We start from the raw sequence: 9,151 nt of genomic DNA on the forward strand, positions 1-9,151 counted from the left end.
TACGAAATTCAGGGTTATTATTCCGCGGAATGTTACAGCGCCATGAAACGCGCGCGCGCGCGCGCATTTCGAAACGGCATTTCGTCCGGCCATAAACCAATAAAACAATCAGCCTTTCGGCGCTTTGTCCGGCCGTGCTTCGTACGGGACGTCGCGTACGGCTCTTCGTCTTTTTGTTTCCCCAACAATAATGATCGGCTAACAAACTGACTCGCGGGGCGCTACGCGAAACAAGAAAGAGGGATTTACGAGCTGTTACACGCTCGGCGGAGACCCGAGTGCAAGTAACCCGTTGAAACGCAGGCCTAGGCCGCTATCCGGCACATCGGGGCTGATTTATTGGGAAACGTAAATATGCATCGAGGCGTAATTTAGTGTCTGCGATCCAAAAGTCCGAGCGTCCGCTCGAAGAGCCCGTTTCCAAAATTTTCGTTTCTCCTTTCGTCGATTAATACGAGCTTATCGAGTCCTTCGTGGCGCGTGATCTTTATTCATTGAAAAAAATAAGTCCCGGAGAAATCCTCACAGAGTCCAAAGTGCAAAATTTCCATCTTCTCCCCTTCCATCGCGAACCGGGTCCTTTCTCTTTGCCTTGCAAATACCGCGAGCCCGCTGATTCCGCTCTTTTGTTCGGCCCCGAGGAGCACCGGCCGCCCGGTGTGACGTACGATTTCGCGCGGATATTAATTGCGCCGCTAACAGCATCCGCCTTTTTACCCCTGCGCAGCCAAGCGGCCCGTGTAAAGGAGAATTATTGCTACAGGAAATTCAATCGGAGCGGCCGCATATATCCCCGTGGCGACCCGGTCGCGTTGATTTTCCACCGCGTAAGCAGGGAATTCCCCTCGTCCCTCCCCCCCCCGCCTCTCACGCCGCTCCGCGAGCCTGCTACATCGCGATATCTGCGTTAGGGCCACTTACAACGCGCCCGCTTACAACGCGTTGCGGGCCCTCTGTGTGCCCAACACGCGTAATTACGCGCAAAAACTGATAAGATCGATCCGTCGCTATCGTGCCGATCACCCTTCGATCTGCCGTGCCGTATCGATTCATCGGAAGCGGCGCCTCGGCGGAGAAGGGGAGGGGGAGGAGAGAAAAGAGAATGAAAGAGCGAGAGAGACTATTCAATCGGGGTGAGAATGTGTTCTATGAAAGGATTGATCGGTTCGTTAGCGCGCGAGAGGCTCTCTGCAATACGGAATTTTGGCGAATGGAGGCAATCGGCGATCGACATCTGCGATCGAGAAGATAGGCAGGGGTTAGGCGGTGGGAATGGGCGGAGGTTTGAAATTTGCGTACTGAGATTCCTTCAATCGATTTCACCGATTTACGACGGCCGTCCGCTTAAATTCTCGCCGGAAATTAACGGATTCAGCTTGTGCGTCTTTCAAGTTTACGAGTCACGTCTGTTTGCGTCGACGATGTACAGGCCTGTGTCCACGGTGCTACTCTCCAGAAGTCAATCAGTGGATTATCACAGAAAATAGTGAATAGTCACTGATTTCCAATTAGTATAAGTAGAGGAAAGTCCCCTATTATGGGATAGCGGGGTTTCTGTTAAATTAATAGGCATCATCAGGTGATTCCACTATGAATTTATTGCCCTTGGAGCGAAGTCTGTTATTAGTGGAAAACTTCACTGTTAGATTGTGTAATCGCTGCGAAAAAAAAAATCTGTGAATTGAAGTTGAGTGTTGAAAACCTGTTATCTCACATTAGAAACCTATCTCATAATAGAGAACTTTTCTCTTACTGTAATTTTCAGCAGTATACTTACGACTGCAAATCAGTAACTATTCACTGTTTCCAGTGATAATTCACTGATCGATTTTTAGACTGTAGAACTTGGTCCAAGTTCTAGTTCCGAGAAATGTGCAGCCAATCAACTTGCAGCTTTTATGGAATAGCTTGGACCAAGCATCGTGGACGCAGGCCTTAAAAAACGTTAACGACGTAATGTTAAACCAATTTCTCTTATAGCAGGCAAAGAAACACAGTTTTTCTTTTCACTTTATAGAAATGCGTTCTATTTCGTCCAGAGTATTGTATTGCGAGTCCAACTGACACCAGTCTGTTCCCTCTTGAAACGATCAATTAATGTCGAGATATTACATTCGCCGTTCTATCCTTATCGTTGATAGTCAATGAAATGAATTATTTTCAAAGATCGAAAAGAAATCTCTTTTAAAGTTCGACGCGTTGAGTCATTGGCGTTCTTTAAAAATGAAACAGCAATTAATTCATCTTTAAAAGCCAGAAACCAAACGCGCGGAAAGGTTCCGAGTCACTTCTCGTTACACGTCTCGCTTGCAGCATCAAAGTCACCTTTTCGAAAACTGGATTCCCGATCCCGCGCGACTTCCCTATAGGTATACCTGCTCTCGGAGTCGCGTAGGTCGCTGGATATACCTACCTGGGTCTCTGCCGGAATAGGTACACCGCACAAAAGCGAACGGGGAGGCTTATTGGGGCGGACGGCTCATCAGATAGCGCTTAGAGGTGAAATCTCTCAAAGAGCTCCAGCACCCGTGCCAACTTGGCGTACGCGAGCGAGCGTAAAGTGTGTACGTGTGCGGTGCCTGTCCGCTTGGCGTGCGCGAGCGTGGTATGGTAAACGTAGGTAAAACGCCACGCGACCGTGGGGCCAAACTCCCTGGCGACCTAAAAGCCCCATAGTTCGCACTGGTCGTAGATGTCCGACAGATAAGGCAAGTTGAATTATATTCACCGGTACCACAGCGGTACCTATCCGGATGAGTTTCAGGACCGGAGAGATAAAGTTAATAGCTTTATTAACTGTGGGAAAGCCGTGCACGCGGAGGACACGTCTCTCACTCTGTCTCCCTTCCGCCTCCCTGGTTCGGTTTAGCTGTCGTCCTCGTGTTGTTCTTTCATTCTTTCGAGCGAGGAACACTTACCACGGACCAAACGGTGACGATGAATTTCATCTGGCCGTTTGGTCGTCGCCTTTTACGGCTGTGCGGTTGAATGGGCAAGAGCCTGTGTTCATTTTGTAAACGGTATGAAGCCTAGTAGAGAGTTTTTAGAACGAGATTGCTTAAAACTTACTGAAATATCATTTGACCTCTCTGTTACTTTCGACGATAAAACATGCAAAATTCCCACTCGCCACTTTAACTTTCACCTTTCGCCGCGAAATTCGACGTCTCAAATTCAACCTTTAGAGACGGACCAGTCATTTTAGTTTTCCATCGTCGCATTCTTTACCAACACGATTATCACTGTTTTACCTGGACATTATAACAGAATCGTGTTCGACACAAGGAAATTTTGTACTTTTTATATATGCCCCCTTTTATAGTACTGTACTCTGTATTTTCTTACCATCTTCATAAAATGGTGATATGTTGGTTTGCAGTTCTGTTACTTCATAAGGACCTGATACTTGGGTCGAAATGTCGTACCAATGTAACATTTAATTAATTATATTGTCAGTTGGGTCAACAAGAAGCTTTGTTTCAAGTTCTATTCATCACTGGTGACTTTAAGTAAACTCCCCTATTTTGGATAATTTCTTGATGAAGATTAAAGTGGCCTGTTTCAATCGAGTCAATACATGTAGCATTGAGTCGTAGCAAACCTAACTCGACTCGTAGCTCCTTTTATTTTTAATCCATCGAGTTCTTGATAGAAATTTACCTTATTTAAAACTACTTAAGATTTCGAAGGAAAATCTAGTAATACGAATAATGTGAAAAATTGTATCTATGATACAATCAATTAAAAAGCCTCATACTTCGAATCAAGGTAAACAATTAAGCAGGAAATACATTTGAGGGAAGCGAGCCCTAACACGCCCTAAAGGCGAGAGGCGTGTAACGATAAAGGATCCATCGACACGAAAAGCGGACGCGAATTCGTCACGACAGAAGGGGTTGCAAATCTCAGCGGCGAGTGCGACGTTGTCCCTTTAGCCTTTCCTACTTCTTTGAGCATTTTCATGTTCCTTCTAAACGCGAGAATAATCGCTACAACGGTAGCACTCGTAGATCCCCCTAATCCAGCCATTCGCCGGAGCTGAGCGCCAAACGCGTCCCGCTTAAATGTCATTATATTCGGCGCGCGGCTCCGTTCTCGTCTTTTCGGCACGGGAGAGAGGTGTACTCGTGCGATCCCGGATAATCTCCCGCCGCGAGGAAAATAGAAAATCGCAGCCACCTCGCGCGAAAAACGGATGGCTGGGCTTATCAATGGGGTCCCCGAAGCGATTCTCGATTCTAATTATGTACGCCAGGTGGACCGGGAATCCTGTGCGTCCGAATGTTCCGCGCCAGGTGAATTCCTAGCGCGTGCTCGCGGAAACCGATCGTTACAGTCTTTTTTCCTACGAAAGATTAGCGGCGGCGCGCACGGCAAAAGCCCTCACTTATTAAACCTCCACCCGCCGCGCAACGATCCCCGGCACGCACGTCGTGTAAAGCATAAATTATAAATTACATTATATGAAGATTAGGATCTCGTAGATTCTCTTGCACTTTCTTCCTCGTGGGTTGCCAGGCCCGTTGCTTGTATCCGGCGAGCGACAAGCTTTTCCTATCTCCGCTAAAGGTTTCCCCGCTTCGACCGGTGCCCCTTTTCGCTAATACTAACTAATACTTATCTGATGATGACTGCGCATGTTTAGGTAAAGCGATAGAGGCGCGATAAAATGCGCGCTCGCGCAAGCGTGCCTGTTTTCCCCGCCACGAAAAATTCACTTCTTTCACGAATTAATGGAATAGTTTGTTTGGCTTCGAGCAGACGATCTTATCGACCCGGCAGACCATTTTTTTTCTGCTTGGGATCCCACGTGGAGCGCGCGCGCCCGCGTTGCTCGCGATTCTCAATTTTCACGGCGTGGCAACGGGGCGATCGGTCGATCGAGACCGGGAGGAAGTGGAGAACCGTTAAAATGTAAACGGAAGGGGGATGCGAGCACCAGAGCTGGTAATTTCGATCTTTTGATTCGCGAGGAATTACACGTGTGTTACGTGGCGGAGTGCACGAGAGTGTCGACTTTTCGAGGGTTTTGTACTCTGGGAAAGAAAAAGACAGCAACCCATTTTGCGGCCCAGAATTAGTAATCGAATTATTTGGATTGTTCGTAACTCTACTCTGGGAAAAAATTTTGACCGGTTTTTTGTAGTTAAGCAACTTAACACTTCGGTTAGTGCCTCTTAAGTGAAAATTATCTTTGCGTTACTGAATATCGACAGAACTAATTGAGAGAATTGATTAGTATTACTTAAAAGTCTTGGATATAGATAAAATAGCTAATTGCGATTTTTAGTTACGCGGGGTAAAATTCGTAAAAGATTAGAGTTACGAAGAATCCAAATAATTCGATTATTAATTGTGGGCTCCAAAATGGGTTGCTGTCTTTTCTTCTCAGAGTACTAGGAAATCCTTCCTTCCTTCTTCTACCGAAATCGCGAAGTCTGAAAATCTCAGTACTCGGGAATCCAAGGAACCAGAGGTTCCGGCGATTTAGGTACCAACCCTGCCGAAAATAATTCTACAAAATTCTACAAAAAAAAAATACTGCTAGAATCTAAGATATTCTACGTAAATTTAAAGTGTTATAAAAAAACGACAGGAAAATGCTAGAATTGAAATACTTTTGTCAATTTTTGTAATAGTCTACAAGTAAGCAGATGTTTTAATTGTTTAAGATTTTGTTGTTTCTCAAAGTTTTAGAACTAGTAAAGTTTTGTACTAATTTTTACAAAATTGTACATTTCCATGAAATACTACTTGCAATAATTTCTTGATTTGAGAACATTGTATTTAATTTGTGGTACTGTTTCGTAGATATTTTTACAAAAAGATAAATGTTTCAACGACGACATAAAAATTTCTACAAATTTCTATTTCACGTCAATTTTTTGTAGTTATTTATAGAGTTTTTTTCCGTTAGGGAAGAAGTGATGTGTAACTTAAGAAATGGATATCCGGAGGTTTACAAATATCAGGAACAGTGAAAGTCTAAGGCCTGGTTTTTCATTTCCTGGTCAACTGTTAACCAGAAGTTAGTCGATTCTCCGTCTCTTCTTAAATAATAATATAAGAAAAAGATAGAGAGTCGACTATCCTCTAGTTAACAGTTACCCAGAAAATGAAAAGCCATGGTTTTCAGACCTGAGAATTCGAAGATCTAAGAGTAATAATTTGAAACGCTGAGAAATATACTGATCGCGATGAAAATGAAAACCAAAATCTATTGTTTTATTGTTCTTCTCTTAAATTGAACAAATGCTTAATCAATGTTAAATCGTACTGATTGAATAGAAATTTGACGAGAGCGCAGTGCCAGATTTGAAATATTGAAAACGCATGTCTTCCCGTGAATGCATAGCATTGTGTTACGTTGTGATTAATAATTTGATACAATTGCGTGTAACGTAATATTAAACATTTATCAATATAGGTTTGGTATAAACCAGAATTTATTTATTTGTATAGTTTAATGCCTCGGTTATTTCCAGTCTGTCTAATTGTATCGAAATTATTATATTTCCAGTTTGTCTAATTGTGTCCAAATTATTATACCTCTCGCAGAGAACGGTTGTTAATTGCATGTAATATATAATAGACGATTCTTTTCCCTTTTGACAAGAGATTCATCGTTTTCGTGATAGATTCTCTCTTTGCCGTTCAAAAACCGAGATATTTAAAATAATAGCGAATGGAAGCGAATGGCTTTTGCGAGAGAGAAGAATCGGATTCTAAAGAATAAAGATCACTCTCCGATATCTTCTCACACTTCACGAGCGACGCTTCGATGCCGTTTTCTTTTCTTCTTCTTTTTTTTTGCGGTCTCACGCGATGTGCAAACTACAGCGATTCGCATAAGCAGGTGATACAGGCCGAACTCGATGATGATCGATCGGCGAGGCAGATACAGCCGGGCATACATAAGCGGGGCTGTTATTTAGTTCTCAGGATGTAAGCAGTTCCCCGTTCCCAGCTCCGCCGATGTGCCAACCGCATTCATTAAAAATCCGGGATCTTGTTAAGTTCCCGTGGCACCGATCCGGCAAAGCATGTCGAACAGTCGTTTGTTCTGCGCTTCGTAACAATACCTGAATTAATCAACAGCTACTAGCTCATCCGTGAGCGTCTCGGTACACACTGGTACACCGGAATCACACTATTTTCACTATCCGGCATTAAATATCTCGGCAATAAAATCTCGAGTACAAGTTTTGAGGCTTATGAAGTCTGCTTTGGATCTAGATAAGAATAAGAATAAGATGAGGAGAGAACGGAGCCGCGCGGAGGGGGCAACGAATTCGTCTCCCCGGCGCGCTCTAATCTGATCGTGCCGCATTATTTATTCAAATTTTCCGTCTATTAAATTCCGTATCACATATCTAATACGGTCTTTACATAACACCTGACTTGACCTACTTCCGAGCTCAAGAATACTGAATTATTCACAAATTTGTCGTCACACCGGAGCGCTGTCGATGCGACGCTCCTCTCTAGGCGAGCCGTAAATATTTGTCACTCAAGCGACCTCCGCGGAAGCGTAGCTTGCGACCAAGTGGACAACGGTCAACGGAACGACCGTTGATTCCTAAGAACGCGCGCGTACGCGCGAGGCTCGCATGCTACCCGATCGTTTAGTATTAATCGCGTATCGGTTTTGGCAGGTGGTTGCCACTCACATACCGGATAAACATCTCCGCGCAGTGACCGGAACCTGATCTCGTCCGTGCAAATGAATAATTATGAGGTCCACCGTATGTGCCCACCGCGACAAGCGTATCGTCCGTTGGGCGCCGCCTAAATGCGCGATTAATGCGCGCGAAATTTACCCTCGTGTCCCTGCGCTACGTGCAAGGGGCATTAGTCGCAAGCCAGTTGGCCGTAATACAATTTTATATTACGTGCGCACGCGCGTACATTTATCCCTGTCGTAAGCCCGGTCTACAATGAGACAGAAGTCAGTGGTCAGAAATCATAAACCGTAAGTTGAAAATCACAAGGAAAAATGTTGATCCACAACGAATCATTAGTCATCGCTGTGAAGTTGGCACCTCAACTCTCCGCACCGCAAGTTTTCATGCAAGTTCTATTTGCACCCGCAATAGTTTTACAGTTCCTGATAGTTTATATTAATATTTCCGTCGAAATAGATATAAAAAAATAGATATAAAAAGTTCTCGCGATTTTTCGTCCTTCGTTTCGAAAAGTTTCCAAGTCCCGATGGAGGAAAATCTTTTAACAGTTCCAGCAGTTCTGTTGTATGTCTTCTGACTACTGACTTCTGTCTCATTGTAAACCGGGCTTTACAATTAGGAAACAATCGAAGATTGAAAAAACGCGACAATCCACCTAATAATGCGTTATATATTTTTTTCATTATTTTATTATCATATCTGCAGGCTGGAGCACGAATTCGGTGCTAACTTTTATTTATTAAATAATTAGGCGAGAAAATCTGAAATATTCTTTTGTGTCGTCAAATTAGATGATCCTCCAGTCACTCTCGCTTTGCGAAATTACTCTTGCGAGATGCGGCTCCGTGTCTTCGGTTCGCGGGATTTCCTTCCGGCCGATCTCGAGATTACGGTCTTCCGGAAGCGGAATAAAGTAAAAGGCGGCTCGATAGATCTCTGGGACAGTTTGCGCGGCTTCGTGTTGATACCGCGCGTATCGTTCCCTCGTCACGGCGCGTCACGGCGCGTCACGGCGCGTCACGGCGCGGCAGGTGCCTCGCGATGCGCTACGTGGTACATGGTCCGAGCTGGTCAACGAGCCGTCCACGTAGCCTTTTTAATAGAAGCCTTTATGGGGCACTTAATACGGGCAATTTCTCTTTGGTGCCCGCTATTCGTTCTATCGAGTCACCGCGTGCACCGACCTCTCCTTCGTAATTCCCCAAAAAATTAGAGCCTTAGCAGAATGACCGACTTGTAATTTCAAGATAATGCTTGTAAAATATCCGTCTATTATTAGCAGTCGTATTGTGAATTAGTTCCGTACGTTTATATGTATTTATTCTTTGCAAATGTTGTTCTCGTGTATTTAAGACATGAGACACAAGACAGTTATTACGTTTATAATTAAAACGAAGACTTGGAGTATAAAACATTGGTTTAAAAAGGCCTATGTCCACGATGCTAGAACTTGGTCCAAGTTCTAG

Source organism: Vollenhovia emeryi, unplaced genomic scaffold (genome assembly GCF_000949405.1).
Source record: "Vollenhovia emeryi isolate VEMERY1.0 unplaced genomic scaffold, V.emery_V1.0 DF939137.1, whole genome shotgun sequence".
Lineage (NCBI taxonomy): Eukaryota > Metazoa > Arthropoda > Insecta > Hymenoptera > Formicidae > Vollenhovia > Vollenhovia emeryi.